We start from the raw sequence: 15037 nt of genomic DNA, 5'->3' as shown, positions 1-15037 counted from the left end.
GATATGCATTTGATCAAGGCAATGAGGTGTGTCGTGATTGGGCCAGTACTCCAAGTCCCAGAAAACATACCTCGTTTTCCATACCTTCAACAGCGGCTCTGGCGCCTTTTTGATCTTTCCCGGCACGGGGCATTGTTCCCAGTTTCTCAACAGCTCGTCGATTTCAGCGCTGCTCCACTTACGTGGAGGTCCTCGAAGCTCAGCCAACCGATTGAATAGATCTCCACGCTTTGTCCACGGGTCATCCTTCTCGAGCCATCTACTATGCCCCATGTACATGATTTTCCCAAACACACCATCTCTCGTTGACGTAAGCTGCTGAGACGTTGTATCATCCATGCACCTCGTGCATCCACACTATCCCTGGCACACCTGGCCGGAGGTGTACCCATAACCGAGATAGTCATGTACCGTTGTCATCAGCGTGACTCTCATATGGAAATACTCTTTGTTGCTGGTGTCCCATGTCCATGCCGGTGATTTCCATAATGTCTCTAGCTCCTCTTGCAGAAGCCCCATATACAAGTTAATACTATTTCCCGGTTGTTTCGGCCCTTGAATCAGCATGCACATGTGTATGTACTTTGTCTTCATGCACTTCCATGGGGGGGGGGGTCGTACATCCATACAAACACGGGACATGTGTTGTGGTTGGTGTTTTGGTTTCCAAACGGATTCATGCCATCAGTACTCGCACCAATCATGATGTTCCCTGGATCTTCTTTAGCAAATCCATATACGATGTCGAATGCTCTTCGCTGGTTACCATGTATGAGGTGTCTCAGCCTCGGATCATCTTGTCGGGCTTCCTCCTCTCCGCGTGCCAGCGCATGAGCTTTCCTTCCTTATGATCTACGAAATACTGCTACAGACGGGGAGTGATCGAAAAGTACCATACAACTTTCTGAGGAGATTTCTTTCCTGCCTTCTTGTATCGAGAAGCATTGCACACTGGACAGTTGGTTTTTTCCGCGTGCTCGCACCGATAAATGATGCAATCCTTGATGCATACGTGGTACCTAATGTGCGGCAGATCAAAAGGGTAGACAATTTTCTTGGCCTCCTCGACACTACTAGGACACAGGTTCCCTGCGGGAAGAACTTTATTATGTATATACTTTGAATGCTCATCGACGCTTTTTTCTGTCCATTTGTTTTTGGCCTTCGTCTTTAGAAGTTCTAGTGTGAAACTCAAGTGGGTCACCTCGGGATTGCAAACTTCATACAGTGGAGTCCTCGAGTCCACTTCAAGTTGAGCCATCTTGGCCTCCTCTCTAGAAGCAACTCTCTCTGTAGTCGTACTCTTGCAAAGGAGGTCTTCAACATGAGGGTCTTGCACGACTGCACTTAGTAGCGTCGAAGACTGTGGCGTGAACACCGCCTCTTCTCCGCCATGTTTGGACTCTTCTTCGCCGTGTCCGGAATCTTCTCCGCCGCCGTCATTTCTAGACTCTTCCCCACCACCATGTCCGGCACCATCGTCTTCGTGTTGATCGGTCATCACTTCGTCTAGCCCTTGTCGTTATTCCCTGCCATTTGGACGTCCTCATCATCATCATCATCGTCTTCACATATCCACCGAGTATAGCCATCCATGAAACCATTCATCAGTAGGTGTGCTTTCAAAGTGCCATGATCAAAAGGGTCAAAAAGGACTCCTTCCTTGCATCTTGCACACAGACATATAATCCTTGTCCGATTATTTGCATGCATGTCCATCACCGCGGATTACATGTACCGCTCCACCTTCCATCCACTCACCTTCATGACCGACTGCACGGTATTACAAGCAAAAGGGTTATAAAATAAATAATGCATGCATGCTTCAAAGTTATATAAATTTTTGGCATGACCTTGCCTAAAAATAGGACATACTGAGTTTGCTCGAAATTCACCAAAACGGAAATAAATCGACATTTCAGCAAAACATAAGCAACTCGATCGGATGGCATGTGACACTCGCACAAATCTCTCCATATATATATATCCCAAACACACATATTCTCATTCACACACATATTACCATTCTTTAAGCGAACAACTTTTTACTCACCTATATATATCTCCCGAGAGAGACCGATCGAGTGAGATGATGAGAGAGACCGATCAAAAGAGCATGCGTGCATGGCTAAATAGCTAGCAAGATCTAGTTGTTGGGGAGGACAGGTGAATCTAGGTATTCAACTAATGGAGAGGGTGTTATGGTGTAGGGGGGAATTAATATAGTGGAGAGGGAGTTATGGTGGGGAGGAGATGTGAGAGAAGTCATTTATGAAGAAGTGTTATGGTGGAGTGGGACATTAATGAGGAGAGAAGAGAGGTAGGAGGAAGAGAGAAGAAGAGCAACAATGGTCTGGAGCGTGTGGAGAGGGGAGAGGAGGGGGAGAGAGGTGAAAGTGGGGGAGAGAAGAAGAGCAACAATGGTCTGGAGCGTGTGGAGAGGGGAGGGGGGTAAAAAGGTGGCACTCGCAACTAGCAGTAGCACTGGATATCAGTGAGCGCTACTGCTTTTCTATTAGTAGTAGCGATGCGTCAGAGAGTGTCGGGACCCCGATCCTAAGCCATAGGAATCTAGCCTGTAACACATCGCATCCCTTTGTGGTCTCACACACGGTTAACTCCACGGCTGCAGCCTTACCTTAGCCGGGACCGTTTGCGTCTTTTGACAAACGTATGCGATAGTATCGCTAGCAATCCAATGTCAAAGAACCCGGATCGACATGTCTAGTCATAAACCAAAGTGGCAGTACCGCACAAGGACAGGCATACATGACCCAACAAAGCAGGTGTCGGTCATCGGCGAATGTAGACGAGTCGTAGCAAGCTACAAGGACTCCATTACATCGCGTGACATTTCCCCAAAGGGGACAGACACAACAGCTAAGAAGGACACATGCCGGTCAACCAATGTGTCCGGAGCAGTAGCGAACTACCAAGGCTGGTTGGATCACAAAGGGGCATTTCCTTGTAAGGAGTGCTACTAAAGTTCACGACTAGGTATTCGAACCCCATACATACCAGGTAAGACACACGTACGCATGGCATACCGATATGTATAGATACATCGATGGCATCACAACATAACCATAAACATGCAAGCTTTATTTAAGAGGCTCGGAAGAGCCACACTCATAATATTACACATTAAGGGTCTCACGACCCATAATAGCAGTCATACAATACAAGCCAGCGGAAGAGTTATAAACTTTCTGGGTACAGACAGGGAAACTAGTAGGCACGTGGCCTGACTATACTACAGAGCCGACGTAGGCCAGATCGTAGCTGGGACACCAGCTACTCGTCGTCGTCGATGTCTACGAAGAACCCTTCGTTAGGGTCATTAGCAACCTCTGCAACATTTATTAAGCACACATGAGTACGAAGGTACTCAGCAAGACTTTAGGAGAACTAACTACTCATGCAAGGTATCAAAAGGTATTGTGGGGTTTCAGGCGGAAAGCCAGCTCGAGCTCGGCTCTAATGGCGGCAGCAAGGAGGGGGAGGAGATCCGGGCGGAGGAGGAGAACCGAGGCGGGGAATGGATAGGGGAGGCTCTGGGGAGCTTATCCCCGTCGTCGCCAGCGCGAACCGGCGGCCAGGCAGGCACGCAGGTGCGTGGCCGCGCCGGAGGAGGCGGCGGCCACCTCCTGCTGCCTACTGGCGCGAGGGAGGGGACGAGCGGGGAGATGGGCCAGGCCAGGCTTGGGCGACAGGTAAGCTTTTTCCCATTTTCTCTGTTTTTGTTTTTCTGTTTTGCTAATTATTGTATTGATAATTAATTCAGCTCCAAAACAAAAAGTAAAAACTATTTTAGACCTCCTGAAATATTTGTTATAATATCCCCACTCATTTCCAAGGTTTTCAACATTTTTGGAAAATTATAGTTTCTGATTTCAATTTTTAAATTTGAAACCAGTGGCTTTTGCATTTATTTAAAATGCTTAAAGTGTCAAGAAAATAGTTTTCTCCAATGCTCATTTACTTTCATGGTTTATCAGAAAGTTTGAACATTTCTTGAGGCCATTTTGGGTTCATTGATTTTGAACTAGTTTGAAATTTCCTTTAATTGAAATGGTGGCTAGGGTTTTGAGTTTTTCCTTTGCCACTTTATTGTTTTTGTTGAAACTTCTTAGATGCAAATGCAAAGAAGACATGAGCACAATGCTATCTTGCTTAATGGTTAGGGATGTGACAGAGAGAGCGCTACTTCTAAGTGCGGTCAACTAGCAATAGGAGTGCTGCAAAACGAAGCGCTACCGCTAAACACTTAGCAGTAGCGCTGGATATTGGGCAACGCTACTACTACAGCTACCGTTGGTGGCATAGTCTGGTCCCACATAGTACTAGCGTGTTTCTACAAATAAGAGCTACTGCTAAGGCGTTAGTAGTAGCGGTTAGCTGGAGACGCGCTACTGCTAATTAGCAGCAGCGTTTTTTGTTTTCCAACGCTACTACTGAGGTCCTGCCTATAAGGTTTTTCCTAGTAGTGAATCATAACATGACCTGCAAACTGGCATGAGATGCTAGGTGAGTAGATTGAATGTACTCGCAAGCTCACAACAAACATCAACATTAAGGCAATACAACATCATAGCAATCAAGATTAGGTAAAGATTTATTATCACTAAACGAATAGTTGAAAATAACTCCGCCTATGTTGTCTCAGCATAGCCAGTCCCAAGCCCGGGTAAAGGAGGAGGGTTGTGATAGGCGTCGCGAGGCAACATGAAAAACCCAGCCACTCTTACGGAGATGAAACCGAAAGGAAACTCGTTGGGGCGTAACCCTCTTAGCGACGCGCCACATCGGAACCCGGATGTGGTGTCAAATGGGCAAGGGTCGGGCCGTCACCCCCTTGGTGGCGCGCCGTATCTTGATCTGGATACGGTGATAAGTGAGCAAGGGTCGGGTCGCCGCATCCTTAGTGGCGCGCTGCACCGACGCCCCGGTGTAGTGAAAAATGAGCAAGGGTCTTCGCATTTCACTCGACGAGTGCGGAGGGTGAGGATGTTAGCCGATCCTAGGAGGATACGCTTATGTAGCTGGAACCTAGGGTCCCTGACGGGTAAGTTACGAGAGCTAGTTGATACGGCGGTGAGGAGGCGTGTTGATGTCCTATGTGTCCAAGAGACCAAATGGAAGGGATGAAAGGCGAAGGAGGTGGAGGATACCGGCTTCAAGTTGTGGTACACGGGGACAACTTCAAACAAGAATGGAGTAGGCATCTTGGTCAACAAGAGCCTTAGGGATGGAGTTGTGGACGTTGAGAGGCAAGGGGACCGGATGATCCTTGTCAAGCTGGTAGTTGGGGACTTAGTCCTCAATGTTATCAGCGCGTATGCCCCGCAAGTAGGCCACAATGAGAGCATCAAGTGGGAGTTCTGGGAAGACCTGGAGGACTTGGTTAGGAGGGTACCTATTGGTGAGAAGCTCTTCATAGGAGGAGACCTCAATGGCCATGTGGGTACATCTAACACAGGTTTTGAAAGGGTGCATGGGGGCTTTGGCTATGGCATCAGGAACCAAGAAGGAGAAGGTTTCTTGAGCTTCGCTCTAGCCTACGACATGGTTGTAGCTAACACCCTCTTTAGGAAGAGAGAATCCCATCTAGTGACGTTGAGTAGTGGTCTACACTCTAGCCATATTGATTTTATCCTCTCTAGAAGAGAAGACAAACGCGCTTGCATTGATTGTAAAGCGATACTTGGAGAGAGTGTTGTCCCTCAACATAATCTTGTGGTTGCTGACTTCCGCTTTAGGATTCGTGTCCAACGGGATAAGCGCGCCAAAGTCACTAGAACGAAGTGGTGGAAGCTCAAGGGGGAGGCATACCAAGCTTTCAGGGAGAGGGTCATTAAGGAGGGCCCTTGGGAGGAAGGAGGCGATGCAAACTTGATGTGGACGAGTATGGTGACCTTCTTGCGGAAGGTCGCTGTAGAGGAGTTTGGGGTGACCAAGGGAAGTAGAAGAGAAGCTAAGGACACCTGGTGGTGGAACGATGAGGTCCAGAAGGTTATTAGGGAGAAGAAGGACTGTATCAGATGCCTATATCTGGATAGGAGTGCAGCTAACATGGAGAAGTACAAGGTGGCGAAGAAGGCAGCAAAGCGGGCGGTGAGTGAAGCGAGAGGTCGGGCATATGAGGACCTCTACCAACGTTTAAACACTAAGGAAGGCGAAAGGGACATATATAAGATGGCCAAGATTATGGAGAGGAAGACGAGGGATGTCGGCGAAGTCAAATGCATCAAGGACGGAGATGATCAGCTTCTTGTGAACCATTGAGCTAGACGACTCCTTTGATGATACCAGCATGTGCTTTGTGCGACGTATCCAGGAGTGTGAGGATAAGGAGGCGTTAAAAAGGATGAAAGTAGGCAAAGCGATGGGTCCTGATGGTATCCCCATCGAGGTGTGGAGAGGCCTTGGAGACATAGCGATAGTATGGCTAACTAAGCTTTTCAACCTCATTTTTAGGTCAAACAAGATACCCTGAAGAATGGAGGCGGAGTATTTTAGTACCAATCTTTAAGAACAAGGGGGATGTTCAAAGTTGTACTAATTACCGCGGAATCAAGCTGATGAGCCATACTATGAAGCTATGGGAGAGAGTCATTGAACACCGCTTAAGAAGGTTAACAAGCGTGACCAAAAACCAATTTTGTTTCATGCCTGGGAGGTCTACCATGGAAGCCATCTTCTTGGTACGACAGCTGATGGAGAGATACAGGGAGCAAAAGAAGGACCTTCATATGGTGTTCATTGATTTGGAGAAGGCCTATGATAAGATACCTCGGAATGTCATGTGGTGGGCCTTGGAGAAACACAAAGTCCCAATAAGGTACATTACCCTCATCAAGAATATGTATGATAATGTTGTGACAAGTGTTCGAACAAGTGATGGCGACACCGATGACTTTCCGATTAGAATAAGGCTACACCAAGGGTCAGCTTTGAGCCCTTATCTTTTTGATTTGGTGATGGATGAGGTCACAAGGGATATACAAGGAGATATCCCATGGTGTATGCTCTTTGCGGATGATGTGGTGCTAGTCGATGATAGCCGAACGGGGGTTAATAGAAAGTTAGAGTTATGGAGGCGGACTCTAGAATCGAAAGGTTTTAGGCTTAGAAGAACTAAAACTGAATACATGAGTTGCAGTTTTAGTGCTACTAGGCACGAGGATGGAGAGGTTAGCCTTGGTGGGCAGGTGGTACCGGAGAGAGACACGTTTCGATATTTGGGGTCCATGTTGCAGAAGGATGGCGATATCGATGAAGACGTGGGCCACCGAATCAAGGCTGGGTGGATGAAGTGGCGCCAAGCTTCTGGCGTACTCTGTGACAAGAGAGTGCCACAAAAGCTAAAAGGCAGGTTTTATAGGACAGCTATCCGACCTGCGATGTTGTATGGCACGGAGTGTTGGCCAACCAAGAGACGACATATCCAACAGTTAGGTGTAGCAGAGATGCGCATGTTGAGATGGATATGTGGCCACACAAGGAAGGATCGGGTACGGAATGACGATATACGAGAGAGACTTGGGGTTGCACCGATTGAAGAGAAGCTGGTACAGCATCGTCTCAGATGGTTTGGACATATTCAGTGGAGGACATCGGAAGCGTCGGTGCATAGCGGACGGATAAAGCGTGCTGAGAATGTTAAGAGGGGTCGTGGTAGACCAAACTTGACATGGGAGGAGTCCGTTAAGAGAGACCTGAAGGTTTGGAATATCGACAAAGACTTAGCCATGTACATGGGTGCGTGGAAGTTAGGTATCCACGTTCCAGAGCCATGACTTGGTTTCGAAACCTTATGGGTTTCAACTCTAGCCTACCCCAACTTGTTTGGGACTGAAAGGCTTGGTTGTTGGTTGTTGGTTGGTTGTTGGTAAAGGAATAGTTGAAAATAACTATACCAGGCTACTCTCACTGTACTCTAGTGATCTTACCTAGAACCTTCAACGAATATCCTCAAGACGGACACCAAGACTTGTCACCCGCATGATGGCCGACTGCTACCATACTCAAACGAGTTCTTCCATCATTAATATCATAGTTACGGTTGACCACCTACTGAGGTCTGGACGGGCTGTCCAATACCGTGGACGCGACTATTCAAATAGATTTGACACTTTGTAGAGGTTGCGCACTTTACCGACATCATGGAGCACTGACCTTGTGATCCCATTCGGGTGACCAATGTTGCTCCAACGGAACTTGTCTGACCCGTCTCTCTCCCATCATACCACTGCATTCATCCTCCCCTGGAGTCCTACCCTAGATGGCCCCCATGTCCTTATGACACCTGCCACCGTCGTGGCGAAACAAAATTGTCCCAAACGGGGACGGGTACCCCAAACAACTCTACTGTCTCACAAGGTTATCGCCGCCTACCAGGCCAGGGTAGCATGCGCATAACCTTCCCTTTTTGGTGGTACTGATAAAAGAGCATGCGATCAAACCAAGTCAAGGTTGTCCCATACCGGCAAATGTGGTTGCACGAATAAGCCCGGACAGGTGACTCTCAATCAAGCAACTAATTATCTTATCCCCGAATAATATTTTTGTCATAGCTGACACTCCGATGCCATAGTAATCCAATAACCAATAAGCTGAAGCCACTGCTATTGATGCATATCCATAGATTGCCAGATGAAACCCAAAATAATCATAGACAGTAATCTCCAATGGCATGGCATTAACCCGTGGGTAAAATACTAGTCACTAGCAATCTCGCACTCAATATGATAGTCACCCATTCAAGAGTTTATTCAAATATTGCATAATCTAATCTATACTATGAATAATTATACTTGTGATTAAAGTAATAGCTTAAACTATGATATTGCAATGCAATTATTCAAATGAGTGTTGTGGCTTGCGTGGGGGTGATGGAACCATCAGGAAGAAGTGCGGAGAGTCCGCGGGATTGATTGCCGGAAACAGTTCTCCCTCAGAGGAGTGGCTGTTTACGGCAAGGGAAAACTAGTCATTTCCACTGTGTTACCACATAGTGAAAATGATACCAACATGACGGGCTCGACGAGACAAAGACGTGAGCGCTGGTTTCACCTCGATCGGAGTTAGGATCGCAAAGATATGGACGTTTGAAGTCCAGGGACTAGTCTGTAAAACTATTATTTCCAAATAGGTCCTTAAGGGCTGAACTGAAATCGTCCTTTGAGGAAATACGCCATCTAGAGGGGGAGGCGCACTCGTAGCCTGGCGCCTCCACTTATCCAGCCTGGCAGCGGTTGCTGCCACCGAGAGGTGGGTCCCGCACCCTTCTCTCCCTCCTCTACCTTCTTCTTCCTCCTGCCTTCTCCCCAATGCAGCCACAGAGAGCTTCGGCCTCGCCGACGCTAGTGACTGGAGGCCACGGCAAGCCTGGGCGCCGCCGGGGATGGATGCGCCGCTCCTTCCCGCGCCCGCAGGTAGCGGAGAGGGAGCCGGGGACGCATCGAGGTGGCCGAACAGCGATGGGGCAGATGGCAGCGGCGGCGTGCTCGAGCTCGGTCTCCAGGGCATCGAGAAGAGGAGAAAAGAGGAGGAGAAGCTCCTTCAGACTCCGAGAGCTTCTCAGGTGGGGAAATATAGGGAGAGGAGGCCGATAGTGCTCAAATTTGAGCAGAGGGGTGCGGCGGCCATTGCCGCAATTGGAGGCGGGGAGAGCTCCCTAGGATCAGGCACGCGTCTATGCAGAGGTAGAGGAGGGCGGGGAGTCGTCGATGCCCGGGGAGAGGCTCGACCACGACTTTTATAGCCAGCGGCGAACGATGGATAAGGATGCCTCCGTGGCGATCCTAGCCGGGCACTGGAGCAAGGAGAGGTTGCGGCTGTCCACAAGCGGCGTCGAGGGGCTTCGAGGAGGGATGGAGGTGGCTTAGGCAAACTCGGGAAGGCTCGGCACAGCTCGGAGGAAGAAAACGACATGGTGGTCTCTGGGCAGAACATGGCGGAGCTCGTCGTGGCGCGGCGAGGAAGAATCCAGATGGGGAGAGGGCTCCAAGGAGAAGAGGACGACGTGGGGAAGCTGTTGGACACAACGAGGCACGCAGAAACGACGAGGAGAGGAGATGCCCGACCTAGCAAACATGCAGCTCGCGTCCATGGGATACCAGGGTTGTGGTCACCACGTGAACTGGTGCACGCGGTGCACCCGTGAATGCAGCCCCATGTCTAGCAGAGAGTCCTTCCAAAGACGGGTCCTTCTAAGGAGACAAATAAACAAAAGGAGCTAAGAATGAATGGGAGGATTCACTAGAAGTTTTCTGCAGCAAACTTGGGCACATTACTGTGGTCAACAGGAAGGTGATAAGATCCAAGTAAGATGTCTAGGAGGTTTAGGGTAGGAAGGACTAAAATCCTGTGAAGTTGGAGAAGAATAGGACCAAGATTTAATATATTTGCTTTGCAACTGACCAATCTGGAGAAGAATAGGACCAAGAATAGGACCAATGTGAGGATGCTATATAAATTTCATGCCATCTGGAGAAACCAAGGTGGTACTTCCTTCACATAGCATCCCACTGGACAAATTCTTAGAAAAATTACTGAGGAGAAATAGCTAAATAAAATGAGCTAAAATTTGGTGGAGAGGTGTTATATAGGTATTAGAATGTCTTGCTAAAATTTCATAATTTATGGAGCAACATAACATATAGTGGCTTCATAATCTAAAATAATGACCAGAGACAAAGATTTGATGCCGTGGTCACACAGTTGATGAGGTGATGCTCAAATTTGGTGTACAGGCATGATTTGAGCATATTGAGATAATGGAAAAAGTTCAACTCATTTGCGTACTCTTAGCTAGCACTTTCTTCACAAAGCTTCCTCTGTATCAGAAACATTGGAAATTTTTCAAGAGATACTTACTAGCCAAATGAGGTTGAATTTTTGCATGAGGCAATGATATGGATAGGAAAGAGTGACCACAAATTTTGAGATCAAGCAAGCACATATAAATGCTACTTGCTTCACAACTTGACAGCTAGGGCAGAATGAAAAAAGGAATATTTGAGGAATATTTTTGAACATGGCAAGGAAGGGTTTTGCCATATCTGAGGAAGATAACACCCAAGAGATTTATAAGAATTATTTGGTACTTTTTGGAATGACAGAAATCTGGATTGCTTCACAACTGAGCGCAAACAGGATTATTCCTTTAATAGAAAAGGAATATCCCAAAGAACAGATTATTTGGATTGGCTCAAGATGGAAATAAGAAGGTCTTGGGATGGTTTGGAGGTTGGCAAGCCACTAGGGAAGAGGAATCAAGGATGATTCCTTTAGGTTCCAAAACTATCAACCCACAGAACACAAAATCCATAGCAAAATCAAAAGAAAAATAAATGGGCAAAATCCAGGGTGTTACAACAATCCACTTCAAAAAAAATATCGTAGTTTGGTAAGGCAAGCAATGGTGCATGAGTAAGAAAATTTTCAATCACATGAAAGTTGTGTCTTGAGATAGTCCCCACACAAAGTGTGCATTCTTCTTTCTCAAAGCATGTAGAGGGGATGCAATCTTGCTAAAGTCCTTAACAAAAGAATAGTAAAACTCGGCAAGTCCAAGGAAACCACACACTTCTTGCAAATTTGTAGGGATGGGCCAAGTATTAATAGCATAAATTTTAGTTTCATAAACTTGAACATAGTAAGAAGATACCACAAATCCTAGCAAAACAACGTTGTAAACACCAAATGTGTGTTTCCAAGTTTGCATAGAGTTGTTCGTTCCTAAGAACTTGCAATATTTCCATAACATGTTTAGCATGCCCCTATAGAGTTTCACTAAAACAAGAATGCCATCAAATTTCCACAACGCAATATCCAATGAGATTATCTAATAGAAAATGAATGACTCATATAAATGTATGTGGTGCTTCTGATAAGCCCATTGCCATAACTAGCTGTTCATAGAGACCAAACTTAGTCTTGAACACCATTTTCCATTCATCACACTCTTGCATGTGTATTTGGTAGTGACCAGTTTTGAAATCAATTCTGGAAAATATAGTGGCAACACTAAGTTCGTCTAGCATATTTTCAAGGCGAGGTATAGGATGTCGATATCTAACGATCATAGCATTTATGGGGCGGAAATCCAAACACATGCGTATGCTACCATCCTTCTTAGGTACGAGTATCACGAAAATCGCACAATGAGTTAAACACTCGCATACATGCCCTTCGTCTAAAAGTTTTCTGACTTGCCTTTTTAACTCTTTAGGTTCTTTGGGGCTGATGTGGTAGGGTGCCTTGTTTGGAAGTGGGGTGTGGGGACCTCGACTCATAAGCCCTGATCATCAAATACATGTGCACAATGATCCCAGAGATCAATGAGCACTGAACACACAGAAATTGAATAACAAAAGTCTTACAACCATTACGTACCTTTTTTCACTTGAATATGGCGTTCATGGCCAAGTCTTAATATATTTGTAGTGGAAATCTTCATCGATAGCGTGAATCCATGCCAAATGCCTTAACCCTATAAGCATTTTGACTCAGAAGCGTCCGAGCTCACACGTACTTCACCGTGGTAATCTTCAGCATATCCTGTTTCTCTCATGGCTGGCCAATAAAATAACTAGTGGCAAGCCAATGAGTATACTTTTAATTTACTTGCAATCAAACCATGTTTGGAACAAGGCAATAACAACAATTCATGATATTGCATTATGTAGGTAACTTGCAAAAAGCGAGTTTTGCGTGCAATGACATGATCAATCAACTTGTAAAAGCATGCATCAACAAGTTGCAGATATTCGTATGATCAAGTTACAGATATAAATATAAGCACGAGTTGAACATATCATGTTGAATAATCATGTAAAGTTATCTAACTTATCTCAAATATCATCTTTCTGACACACACATTCACCAAGTTTGGAAACCATGGACGTAGCCCAAGAGCGGTCATCCAAGTTTCCAAGAATGTGGACACGGCTATTCGAATAGTTTTACACTCTTCAGAGGTTGCAAACTTTACCCACAAGACTCGGTAAACTACCATGACAATCCACGACTCATGGTATTTTCCATACCCGAGGTAAGTACGCGAACAATGCCTATCCCATGACGATACAAACCAAGAGTCCACTCGTTGGTGCCATCCCTCGTGATGTACATCACAAGTATCATCCATGAGGGTACGCAATGGTGTGACCGGTGTGTGTCAAAATGGCCCATGGTCATCCTTTCCGTCACGACCCCATATCAAGAGTTACCAAGTAACTCCCGCCACTAGTAATGCGGGATCTCAGCTAGTACTAACCACAATAATCAACAAAGACCCATCCCATAAGGGTTATATTGGCTGTACATGGATGGTTGGAGTAATGGTCGCAACTTAAACCAATCCATTTTCAAAAAAACACCTACTTGCCTCGGTACCCCACTTCTTTCTCAAGTGGTTACCTAGCTCAAAACCATCTCCCTCGGGCATTAGTGCCACCCGACGGGGTTTTCGACAAAGCCTTTTAAATCATTTCCTTCCCGACACCATGCATATTTTCCATCCCATTTGCATAGCAAATACTTTAGCATCCTTTCTAGTTCGCACCCGCACGACCCTCATATGATGGTAGGGTCATGCTCAGTGCAAGTACCAACAAGGATTTTCATATACAACCCACCAAGGTGGTCTCCTGTTCAACATGATTCAAATGCAACGAAAATAGGGTGCTATATGACGTGCATGAATGGGTTTCATAGTCAAGGTCAAAGGACGGCTTTCCTATTTCCGCAGAGTCCTCAAGGTCTTCACGAGCTTCAAGTCCAACTCCGAGCACTCGGTCTACTTCGCCAACTATCGTCGAAACAAGCACAATAAGAAACACAACAAGCGGAAGATAAAATATCTCTACAATAAGAGTTTATTTTTCTTGGATGCCTCTGGTCTCGAAGAGAAACACCTAAAGTTAGTTCTCATGAACTTGGATATTCGTAGATTTTTGAACGGTGGAAACAGATGAATTGATAATCCTATAAGAAGCCTAAACAAAACATTTTTACAAAAAGAGTGGATGCACCCATTAAATAGGGAATGATATTAGAAGTATTTCGAAAGTAGTTTCATTGGATTTGGTGTTGTGGGAAATTTTCTATGTATTAATTATGATTACTTAAATGGGAAAAAGAGCTATTTATTTGGTCCAACCAAAATATAGCATCTGAAAAATGTTAACCATGGCTAGAAAATAGTGCATGATTTGTAGAGTCTCTAGAAATTTGAATCATTCCACTTGGAGTTGATTTGGATTCTTTGGGAGTTTTGAAATGTGGAGGTGGAATAATTTAAATTTGAGTTTGACTATGATCACTACAAAAAAACTCTGTGGAAAAATGTGTGATACTTGTGATCTACGTTGGGTTTTCAATGGAGAGGAACGGGTTACCGTAGCACACTGTGGGTAAGCATTTCCCTAAGTTATGAAACGATGGTTTATCGAACAAATAGGAATATCAACGACAACTGTCTTCAGTGGCTACACACAGAAAAACAAACAACTTGCACCCAACGTGCGCAAGAGGGTTTTAGCAAGCAAGTGAGGTGTGTACATAATTGTGGATATCAAGATAAAATAAAAAGAATAAATGGCAGCATGGTAATGAAGGTTTTAGCAATATGTTGTGAACAGAGCCAAGGGCCATAGCTTTCCCTAATGGCATCTCTCATGAAAAATAGCATACGGTGGGTAAACATATTACTGTTGGACAATTGACACAAAAGTGGATTGTTATGCGATATTCATGGCAATGATCATGTGTATATAGGCATCACATCCATAACCAAGTAGGCCAACTCCTCCGTGCACCTATTACTATTACTCCACTCATCGACCGCTATCCAGCATGCATCTAGACTATTAAATAAAACAGAGTAATGCATGGAGAACAATGGCATGAGATAGACTAAGTAAACTCAAGCAATATAAATAAACCCCATCATTTGATCCTTAGTAGAAGCAACACAAAGACTCACATTGTCCCCTTCTGTCACTGGGGTATGGAAATTCTCCAGGTT

This window comes from Hordeum vulgare, chromosome 7H (assembly GCF_904849725.1).
Source record: "Hordeum vulgare subsp. vulgare chromosome 7H, MorexV3_pseudomolecules_assembly, whole genome shotgun sequence".
Taxonomy (NCBI): Eukaryota; Viridiplantae; Streptophyta; class Magnoliopsida; order Poales; family Poaceae; genus Hordeum; species Hordeum vulgare.
Note: the sequence above shows the minus strand (reverse complement) of the source record.